This window comes from Culex quinquefasciatus, chromosome 2 (genome assembly GCF_015732765.1).
Source record: "Culex quinquefasciatus strain JHB chromosome 2, VPISU_Cqui_1.0_pri_paternal, whole genome shotgun sequence".
Taxonomy (NCBI): domain Eukaryota; kingdom Metazoa; phylum Arthropoda; class Insecta; order Diptera; family Culicidae; genus Culex; species Culex quinquefasciatus.
In genome coordinates, this window is record NC_051862.1 from 43,882,397 (window position 1) to 43,894,918 (window position 12,522).

Sequence of the window (12,522 nt, forward strand, 5' to 3'; positions counted from 1 at the left end):
GGGCTTACAGATATAAGCTTAATTACATTGCTCATAACTGAAAATAGAATATTTTGTTCACTGTGATAAAAACCTGGATAGTAAATAAGCTTACGTAAATATTAAAACGAGTCAAATTGAAAAGCTGTCAAAGGCAAACTTATGGGAAACTGAACGAACTTTTCGGTAAAAATATGTACGAGACTGAAAAATCAATTCTGTCGTAAAGAAATCGCCAAAAAAACCTATTTTTTCAACATTTTTATTTTTAAAACCGCTGTAGCTTCACAAGGATTGGACATAGGACAATGGTAAATATGGAGACTTTCATGTAAAATTGTCTGGAGAATTGACTCTCGTGTTTGGTTTTTGAAAATTTTGATGTTTAGAGCACTTTTGAAAAAAATAGTTTCAGTAAATGATTTTTGTATTTTTTGAGGAGAGACATACCATGCTGCATTTTTCGTGAATCTTTTTGTCACATTTTAGGCTATTTTCACAAAAAAATCGAATGAAAAAAAATAATTTTAAAAATTGTAAATTCTCATAAAATTGGCGTGTATTTTTCTTTCAGTGTATTTTTTTCAGAAGGGCCATCAAATTTCCTACAAGTTTGTCTTTGACCACTTTTTGATACGATGCAACGGCTTCGAAATACAGTTATTTTTAAATTACAAAATACAAAAATATTTAAATAACTTACGCCCTTCTCAAATGTCATTTTTGAGTACAATTGGCTCCATATACACAAAAATAGCTTATATATATATATTATTGAAATCGGAGTGGGTCGGGTACAAATGTACCAAAAAAATTCCCGATTTGAGGTGGAATTTCTCAATGCCAAACAAAAAATTTAAAATTGCATAAAAAAATAATCAAATTTTTGAACAGTGCAGTCAAGACTCGATTATCCAAAAGCTTCGGAAAAAATCACTTTGGATAATCGAACAACAAATTTTTTTTTTGTTATCTTATTTTTAATCATCGAGTTTAAGTAACTACCGTCACTACCTTAAAGTGATTGAGAGTGGTGTTAAATAATCAAGAAAATACATTTGGTATTTTAAACGGCAATCGAACTTCCAAATTTTACTTCAATGGGGTCGCAACTCGAATTTTATGTAAAAAGTAAGGAAATATAAAAAAAGCGAAAACAAGTTTTTTGTTTTTGAATTGATATCTAAACTCCAAAACAAACCTTCGGAAAAACGAACTTCTGATAATCGAAACTTCGTATAATCTAGTTTAGACTGTACTGAAATCCTTTATTTAGAATAAGGCATTATTTAAAGACAACTAATTAACTTTTTTTTAAATGTTTTAACTAACTATTCTAAGTATTTTAATTTCAATTGTAAATTGATTTTTTATTGCTTGTTTCTCATGTTCGGGTAGAAATTTTTAACATTTCTTGTTTTTCGATAAAAATACTTTTCTTATTCTATATTCCTCTCGTAGAATTTTTAATACTTTTATTTGCATTATTTTTTAGTTTTGGTTAGTATTATGGTTATTGTACCACTTACAATTATTATCTTTTACATATTTGTTGATTTTTTAATTTTCCGTAGTTTTGACTTTTTTTTCGCATTTTTTAAATAAAATTAATCATCAGCAATCATTATATCATAATTAATCAAAACAATTAAAAAATCGAATCACCATACCCGTAATTTTCTACAAAATTTAAGATTTATGCTGTTTGAAAATCAAATGATTTTTTGGCAAATTTTATTTGAAGTCCGTGGCAGAGGGATATTCATTAAGGGTTTTTAAAGATTAGGAATTTTATAAAATAAGCCATTTTTGAAGCAATGAATTGCGCCGTTTTGTGAATCGTAGAACAATTAAAACCTTCAAATTTAAGCATTTATCATTATTTCTGTAAAAATCCATTCCATGTCAAACCAAACCCTGCCCAGTAATGTAAACCAGTTTCGCAAGTCATACCTTTTCCAGCAATTTTCGGAGAAAATGTTTCTGCAACGGCCACACATCGTCCCGAGTATCCATAATCTTTGGTCCTTCGAAGGGAAATGTACCGTTTTATGATGCATGCATAACTTACTTTCGATATCTGATCTCATTTCTTCTAGCTTTTTCCAGGTAGCTAGCGCCGTCAGCGAAAAGAAAAACATTGAAAAATTACAAAACTCAGCTTGAAATCGATACGTGCAGGTCCCTTGAGACACCGCAAAATTTCGATGTGTCACGACACCGTTGAAAATTTTCAGCTTATTCTGTAACGTCTTTAGACATTGCAGGGTGTTGGTATTTTCACTGTGCCGTCGAGGAACATCCTTCTTTCTACCTCTAATCAATGTAAGAAAAGCTACCTCCCAGACACAAAAGAGCCAGGAAAGGTGCCAAAAATGGGAGCAATCAGCGGCACTTTCCGTCCCTGTCAAGGTAAATGAGGCCCAAATGCATCCCTCAAGGATCTTCCGCGCCGGGATCAAGCCTGGAAGAAGGGTGTGTGCGGTAATTTTGCACCAAATGTATAAGATGCATCCCAAGCATCGAAGAAAGGACAAACAAAAGCTAATCACTCGAATCCGATATTGATGGGAACGAAATTTAACGGTAAATCAGGACGAAAAAGAGGATCGATTCTAATGGCGGTTTGGATGCTTTTATACTGTAACAGAAAATTTACTTGAGAATGGATTGATTTATGCTGTGGAAGAAACAAGGACAAAAAAACGGAAACATTGTAAATTGCAAATGGGAAGAGGTCGCGCTTCCCGTTTCAAGCCTCTGGTAATAAATTGCGTTCAATTGCTCAAGAGACGGTGTGCCCTTTAACGAAGGAAGGATGTACAATGTACATATACAGCAACAACAACAACACACCCGAATTATATTCATAACGACTGGGTGAGAGCACTTTTTGGCAAGCAGCAGCATATCCTTGCGTCTGCCGAAAATAGACACGACGACGACGATGACGACGAAAATGCAATCTTAAGGAAGCTGACGATGCAGAAAGGATGCAATGGACGGCGACGACGGTGGGAAAATTGCAACCTCAAACCACGTGGTTTTGGGAATTATTGAAAAAAAGCTTTTCTGGTGCGTTGATCAGTCTAGTCTGGCATGGTCACTGTTTCGATGTTTAAAACATCCATGAGTTGTTTTGTTCTATTGAAATGAACAAATATTTTTTAGATATTGGTCAGAAAGATTTAATGTGTCTTTTACTGCCCCTGATCGCATAAATGTCCCATATGCATTTTCATCGTTTTTGAGTTATTGATGAAGTTTAGTTCGAAATCGTGTGCTCTTTCAAGAGAGTCTACAACATCCAGTACTTTGTTCTAGAAATCAAGAGGAAATCCGGTTTTTCGCAAAAACTTATGACGTAGCCTTATTTGTGGGACAAACTTCAAATGCGTTTTACTCAGCTTGCTTTTTTGCATAAGGGACATTTATGCGAACATGGGCAGTTCACCTGATAAAACTTTAGTATAGTTAATTTAAAGTTAGATGCACAGAAAAAAAAGATGAATTTTGGAGTGTTGAAAATTTGGTAGGTTGAATATTACCTCTTTTTTTGAGTGTGTAAAAACGTAAACCTGATTAATATTCGTCAAAAACTGATGAAAATTAATCATTTTCTGAGGTAAAATTAATCATTTTTTTTGACACAAAATCTGTCACCATTTCCTAGGGAGCGGCCGTGGCTGACTGGTTACGGTGTTCGCTTTGTAAGCGAATGGTCCTGGGTTCGATTCCCATCTGCTCCCAACGAGAAAGTATAGGAAATATAAATCTTGAAACTCTGAACATGAACGAAAAATCAAAGCCGCTCGAGTCGGGGTTCGATCCCCCGTCCTTTGGATTGGTAAGCAAAAATGCTAACCACTAGGCCATCGCGAATTGGTGAGCTATGACTGGAATTAGGAATACTGTTACCACCATCAACTATATACGCTTTGGGTCCTTGTCCATTTGACAAGGGTTCGGAAGTTCTAAATAACGTTTGAATCCGATTGGTCCAAACGTTCTTCAGGGCGGGGCTTGTCGACAAAGCTGAAGTACCTCGCGCTCGGCTAGCCAGCGTAGAAATAGGGGGATGGCGTCGCTATTTTTAGACCACGTTTTCCACCTTTTCTCATCGAAACCGACTACTTTTGCTGGGCGACTTCATTTTGCTGGGCGAGATAGGAAGCCGTCTATTTTTAGACGATGACTCAGCACTTTTCCACTCTTGCACTTAAAAAACCAGATGGCAGCACGATGTAACGCCACGTCCCTATGGGTCACCGAAGCTCGGCAGAGCTAACACCTTCCAAATGCCTATGCGAGTTATTTGCATGTATAGAATGTAGATCTGAAAATACATGGAAACAACTCAATTTGTAAGAAGCGGCCGCGTGGTCCCGTTTGGTTGGTTGCACACACACACACACACACAAAATCTGTCACCATTTCCTGATGAATATTACCATCATTTCTTTTCTCTGTGTCTTATATTCCGAATGTCTGTAAGTTGTTTTGTTTTAATTAATATTTGTAATACACGATTTAAAATTCATAGTTTGATCGCTATACAGAAAACAGTCCAGACTCGATTATCTGAAGTTTCGATTACTCGAAGGTTTGTTCGGACTAGAATCATGAAAAAAAAGTTCGTGGTTCGATTAGCCGAAGATTTGTTTATTCGGATAGTCGAGTCTGGATTCTATTAGTTTTAAATTTTAATATAATTCTTTTTTATATGCCAATTATGTACAACAAATACCTGTTTTTGGCATATATTTCTTACTGTTTTTGTTGTATTTAGTTATGTCTCAGGCAAACTTATTTTTTCTGATAAATATACGAAAACCCAAGTCAAAAAGATGCTCATATTTTCGTTCATGTAGCGCTAAAAACGAAAAGAAGCTTCAAAAACCATTAAAATTTAAAACTACATAAATTTATATGGTTGTCTGTTTTTAACAGAAGTGAAAAAAATGAATAAAGTCTATAAACTTTGAGAAATATATATAAAAGGATTTTACAACAGTTTATAAATGTTTTAACACAAAATTATCGTTTGTTTTCCCCTGCCACAAATATTGATTTACAACCATTCATTAAATTATGTTTGATGACCACTTTTTGTGCGCCTAAACATAATTCATATCAGAATTGTTTTTTTTTTGCCTTATACAAACGAGCAATCACTCATTGTATTTCAAATATGCTAAACTGAACTAAAATACTATTCTCATTCTTCCACATTTTTTTTAAATTTCAATATTTTTCTCAGAGAAATAAAATTGTTATACTCCGTATGGCTTGTATACCTTCAACTGTCTATTTTTCTGTTTGTTGGGACCATAACGTCATAATTCTAAATCCGGACACTTAGTAGCATATCATTTTTTGTTATAGCTGGCATGAATGGCATTCTTTAGGTCTCAAATAAGCTGTTAACATCAAAACAATCGATGTTTTATAGAAAAATTTGCTAGAGTTTTAGGAAATTAAAACAATAAACTAAGCTTTGCCTTCCCAGTGCTTCGAACGGCCTATGAAATATTTCAGTGAAATGTTTCATTTTTTTTGGTAAACTAATAATTTTTTTTATTTAAATATTTTGGCACTAACTACAGCGTTCAAACAAACATTAAATGAATGTTGATGAAACAAGAGTACTATTGATAATTTGATTTGGTTCACCGCGGTGGATTTTCTTGAAATAATTCGAACTGTGAAAAATCCACCAAAGCATCTACTGGTGGATACTTTTCTACAACAGTTTTTTGTGTGATCAATGTGGTAGATGCTTTGGTGGGTTTTTGACAGTTCGAATTATTTCAAGAAAATCCACCGCGGTTAACCAAATCAAATTAACAATAGTACTAAGATGATGTGTCCGGGTTTCGAAGCGTCCGGGATTTCGAATCATGACGTTAGATCGCAGGCGCATGGATCGAGAAAATCTACTGAAGGAATCATGATATAACACTATATTTGAAAGAGAATCTCCATAACAAAATAAGAAATACTATGACGTGATACAATTGCTTAGCAATACAATTTACCATAAAATTACACTAAGAAGTTTTCCAGAATTTCTGAAAAAGACTGCATAGCCGGTAGCAGGTATACATTTTTCGGAAAACTTCGATGTTTTTATGAAATCAGAAGATTAATCAACTAAAAACAATCTGAAATTGGGTTTTCTGCGTTATACTCACATTTAAGATGTTTAGGCTCGTTTAAAAAAGTTAAGTTTTATTTTCGCGAAAAAGAAAATTTTCGTCGAGTCTTAGATATGTTGAAAACCAATGATTGCAAAATTCAAAACATCTGGGGTAGGGAACATCCATAAACCACGTGGACCCTTTAGGAGGGGGGGGTGGTCGTCCACGCTCCATATAAACAAGATTTTTTTTGTATGGACAACATTGTCCACGGAGGGGGGGAGAGGTAGGTTGTGATTTAAAAAAAATGTCCACGTGATTTATGGATGATCCTCTAATGTAAAATGCATTTGAAATCGTTATTTTCATCCAAATGTTGAACATGACTTGTTATTTCAATTTCTAAACTATTTTTTTGCTCCCCTTCGACTTTGGTCAGATTCGAGGGTCATAACCTTCAAAAAATATTTGCAACGGCCTTACTTTTCTTCAAACTATTTTTTGATGAAATTTAGTAAAAATGTCGGGATGAATAAATATCACACGGATATAAATCCCGCAAACAAATCCGGTAACTCTGCGTTGTCGAATTTTTAAACATTGAAACATTGACAACTCAGAGTTAAAGGATTTGTTTACAAGATTTTTATCTTTTAAAAACTTATAACAATTGAGATTCGCTCAACTCTTTTGATTAGTTGTGATGAATTAATAATTTTTTTTACATATTTTTTTTAAATTAAAATATGAAGTGTCTATTTGTTATATTTTTTTTGCATTTTAGTTTAGTCTGTAATTTATTAAATTTCGTTTTTTACAAAATTATTTATGATTTCATACATCACATTTTGAAAAGTAATTGCTAATTTCTTATATATTTCATAACCAACAATCAATGTATTTTTGAATTTGAATTTTCGTAAAAAGCGTTTTTTAACCAAGATTTTCAAAAATAACAAATTTGAAAACGATAATTTTGAAGAAAAAATCCTAAAATACTTATTGAGAACCGATCAAAAATAAAAAAATAACAAAAGATAAAATTCACATGAGATAACGTCATGATTCGAAATCCGGACACTTAGTAGCATATCATTTTTGTTATAGCTGGCAAAAAATCATGAAATAAGTTGGAAATGTAGAAATATCATCAGGATGTAGTATAAACAGTCAGTTTCAAGAAAATGCATGCAAAATATGTCTTTTCAAACAATTTTTCATCAGAATTACAAAATTAAGATGACTTGTTGTGCTTCGAATCCCGGACACTGATAAAAGCTGATTCGAAATCCGGACACTTTTGCTTCGAATTCCGGACACTCGATTTTACTTATGAATCGCACAAATTTGGACTGAAATGTTAGTGAATGGCATTCTTTAGGTCTCAAATAAGCTGTTAACATCAAAACAATCGATAGTTTATAGAAACATTTGCTAGAATTTAAGGAAATCGTAACCATAAATTTCTGCATTGCCTTCCCGGAGCTTCGAACGCCTATGAAATATTTCAAGTGAAATGTTTCGCATTTTTGGTAAACTTATAATTTTATTGTATTTAATTGTTTTGGCATTAACTACAGCGTTCAAACAAACTTTAAATGAAAGTTGATGTTGGAGTTCATCAAGTAACACAGTTTTGGCATTCATAATGCGAACTTATATTCAAATAATTGATAAAACAAAATGAAGTGTCCGGGTTTCGAAGCGTCCGGGAATTCGAATCATGACGTTATATTGTCAATTATGTGTAATAAATTGAAAAAATGTTTTGAAGCAAAATAATAATAAAAATAAGTTCACCAAAACAGCCTTTTTTACCACTGTGAGTTGGTTCTCTATCCAACATGAATACATACACTTAATAATCCAAAGAAAAATGTTGAAACTCTTCCAGAAATCTGTACCAAGACATGATTGATGGGAAATTCTTCCCAAACTACCGATCACAGCCAATGATGCGTGCACCCTTATGAACCAGATTCCGTTGCATAAACTCTCGGACAAGTTGCACCAAAAAATTGTGCCCCAGCCGGCTGATGGCTAGACGACAACATGCTAATGTTCACAAGTTGTTGCTCTTATTTGTACGGGCAAATCCCGCTCAAGCCGACACGAATCGTTATTAGCTAAGAAGAAATCACTTCCTCGTTTGCTTTTCGGCGGCGATCGAGCAAGGGTTCCCAAAGGATGCATTTGCATCTACCTACTGATGGGAGAAGAGAAGAAAATCTCGTCAATCGTCTACGTCTTCCGGAAGGTTGTGTCTCTTCTGCCAAAGAAAGGTGCCTTCCGAACAACTGCAGGGGCCAATTCTCGAGACTCTGCCTTCGGGGTGGTGGACAAACAGCTGCTGATTTGCATATATTGTGCTGTAGCAACTGACGACTGTTTCTTCGTGGGTCTTGGAGGGGGTCACCCCTTTTTCCTTTCCATCAAAACTCCATCAAATGGCTCTCACCCGTTTGACGTGATGTGTTGTAACAGTGTTTCTTGGGCATATATTTTTCAAGGGGGCGCAAACGGACTCACTTCTGGTGTCTTCTCTCGGTTGATGCGAAGAAATGGTTGCGTGCGTGGCTCGTCCGATGAACTGAAACTGAACTCACCATCAGTGGCAACATGTGGAATTGTGGACAGACCCTTTGAGGTTCGTTTCCTTTGGCTTGACCGCATGTGCATGCATTTTGGCGTCCTGAAGACTGTTTTGGCGTTGAGTTGAAGGAACTTCTGGGTTGTTTTGTTTTTTCCTTGAAGAAGAACATGAGGGTAGTCGCGCAAGGAGTATCTGTGTGTGTTTTGATGTTTCCGTTGTTCCTCTTGGACACACAAAAGAAAAACATTTAAAAATGGCACACAAGAACTGTAAATTTTGTTTGGCTGAGACGGTCTTTGAGGATTGTGGTGGAAGAACAAATGCTGGGTGGTGGTGTAACATGTGCAATGTTACTGAACCGTGTGAGATGTGGTTATTTGGGGCACGTTGACCGGACACATGATAATTGGGAGAGTTATTTTAGGCAACATTGTATTTTAAAATTGAAATTTACTTTCACTAAAACTTCCAGTGCTAACCCAAGAAATCCTAGGGTTTCGCCTTTCACATTTTTTTTTGGATCCAGGTCCAGAATATCCGAATTTCAACAGTCAAATTCCTACACAGAAAAAAAAAGTTGAATTTTGGATGCTTGAAAATTTGGTTGGTTGAGTGTTACCTCTGAGGAAAAAAAGAATCGTATTCAATTTGAAAAATTAATTCAAAATAACTTAAAATTTCTCATACATCATTGTAATACCCTAATGGTCCACCATAGAGTAGAACCTAGTACCACGCGACAATCTCCATTACACACTTCCTCTGCAGCTAATTGTAACAACCATAAAACCCAAAAAACCGCGTCCTTACATTACCGCGGCAATACATTCAGTAACCCCTTTCGCGGCTCATAACCACAAATCTCGCGTAATTCAACTGGACAGAGGTCAACTACTCCGCCGGCCACCACCACCATTTAGCGCAGCCCTGTTTTCCCTAACTTTCTCCTGTCTAATTTTAACGGTTTTCACAACCCAACCCAACCCTCTCCACTCCGGTTAAAACGAGTAGCCGATGCAGGCGATAACCTTTCGCGATCCCGCGAAAAGCAAACCCCGAGGGGATCCTTCGCGGCGACCTCCGTGTTTGTCTAACCGTTAGAAGTCCCGCGATGACCCGCCGAATAAAACATTAATTTTCCACGGCGGTGACCTCGGGTTGGAAATTTGAATAAATGATCCACGGTGCATCACCATCAAACAACCTCAAATGCAGTGGACAAAATTTTATTGTTTGTTATTAATTACGGGGACCTCCTCGCGGAACCTTTCGGGGCAGGGGACATTCCGTTGGTTCCGCGGGGATGAGTGATGGAATGACGCGAGTTTTGCGGTGCGAAAGGTGATCGTCATTCGTCATATGTCACAGGACCGAATGTCAACCCGGGGATGGGACACAACTGTTGGACACACGAATGAAAGTGCACTTTTGGACAATTATGATGATTGTGTTACGTTTGAAAGGGGTCAACCGCGATGCGAAATGTGCGTGAACCGTAATGATGACTTTTATAGGTGAACGAGCGCGCGTGGTTTGGATGACCGTTCAATTGTGGTTATTAATTTTATTAGTTTTCGGTTATTCATCATTTGGGTGTTAAAATGATGTGCTTGAGGGATGTTCTCTGTGTTGATTATAGTAACCGTGGGAGTTGAACCTTTCATTGTATTATTATTTTGGCATTGTTTATTTTTTTTTTGATTTAGCTATTGCATTACATGCTCTATTTTTTGTCTTTTAAAATAATATTTTTTGTTAGATAACTTTGTTGTATAAAATTTGCATTGGACTTCAAGAAAAAATATTAAATAGCGAGGAAATCCATTGGAAATTCAAACCGACACGTTTTAATCAATGTCAAACTTAGCACAATTTTTACAACCGAAAAATTGCTTCCAACTTTCGATTCTTCATCAATTTTTCACAGTTGCGCAAACATTTCTTTCAATGCAACATCTGACAAATTGCGAAAGTTTGCATTACCGGTCAGTTTCAAAGAACATTCCTAATATAACTTCAAAAGAAGGCTGACTGTCACCTTAAGACCTCCACAGTATCATCTTCTTCCTCCTCCCCACGCGACAGCCAGCTTCCCTCATTGTCCTCAAAAAGTGTGACCCGTGCCCCGTCCCAGCTGACCACTTGGTCCCGGTTGTTGTTGTCCTCGGTAATCTTGCCCAAAAGGATCTTCTTGCACGGTTCGGTTCCTTGGAAATTCCCCCGACGGCAGCTGGTCGCATTTGGTTGCGCTGCCAAACAATTACGATCAAAATCGATCGTCTTTTTGCCCCCTCTCCCTCGCATCGCCGTAACAACCAACAATAGGACCTTAACTAATCTAACGTCAGCAGGAGTGCGCACCTTGAAGACCGACGACGACGCGCAAGGAGAAGATGGAAGACACCTTCGAATGTTCTGCGCAATGTTTTCCAGTGACAAATCCTGTCCAATGCCTGAGTTGTATGCGTTGGTACAGCACCGAGTACAACATGGAATGGCAAAATGGGTAAGGCACACGATTGGGTCAACGGCAAAACTGCTTCATTCTAACTTGAGAAATGCGGAGAAAGCGGTGCGCCAATCATGGGGTTTTCTTGTGGTAGTGCAAAAAATGTAATGAATGAAATGTACCAAAAATAATATCAAACAAATACGAATTTCACATATTCTTCTACTTCTTCCTAATTCAATGGTAATGTTATTAAAAGTCTTTTCCATTTTTAAAATCAAATATTCGTTCAAGCTTATCAGTTAATAAAGTTTACTGTATTAAACTGTTCGGGAAATACTGTCACCAGATGAACATAAATAAAAAATATTTAAAAAAATATTGGTTACTCTCAGGCAAGGTTGAAAGAAAATAATTTCTAGTGAATATGATTGCCTGAAAAAGGTCCTCTTAGTATGCTTTGAAACCGCCTTTAGCCAAGGGGTATGAAAAACACCCACAAACCAATAACTGAAAATTTGGTTTATTGGACCTTTAAAAAAAAACTCCAGACTTGACGATTGACGATTGAAGTTATGGAAATCGTCATTAATCAATGATTGCCAACTAGGTCGTCAATGACTGTACCACAAAATTATATAAATTTTGAAGCACAATTGATTAAGATCAAAAATTCCTTCAGTGGCTTCAACAAGGCAACAACCGGCACATGCTGATTCCTTTTGGTGCTGAAATTCGTAAAATTGAATATAATACACATTTTTTATAGTGATGATTAATTTTCTTTGAAAATGATCAACGGCTTCACCTTAAATTTAAGTAAACATAGATTGAACAGCAGTGAAACGGAAAAAAAGTTTTAGATTTTATATTACCCCCCCCCCCCCCCCCTTCCACCCTCTCCAAAACATGACCAGGGTCGAAGGACAAAAACTTTAAATCGATTTAGGAATGGCTTTGTTTGATTTTCATGTGTGAAAAAATTAATGATTTTGTTTTGAGAACGGATTTTCTGCAAAAAATTTATATCTTCGGCACAGTTGCAGATATTGTTTAGGACTTCTAAATAATAGTTACACTCTGAAAAAATACCTAAACAATATCGTTTCGCACACACAATATTGAATTGCGTAAAATAACCATTTCTAAAAAATAAAAAAAATTATATGTACATTTTTTTATGTGAGAAAATGGTAGGTTTTTAGCTATGGCACCAGTCGGTCAAAATTATTCTGACAGTGTTGCCAAATTTTCGAAAAAACAATCTTAGAAAACAATATTTTAAAAAGTTTCAAATAATTTTTTTACATTTGAAAAGGCCCTCAAACAATTATTTTGATCAAATTGAAAGTATCTCAGTA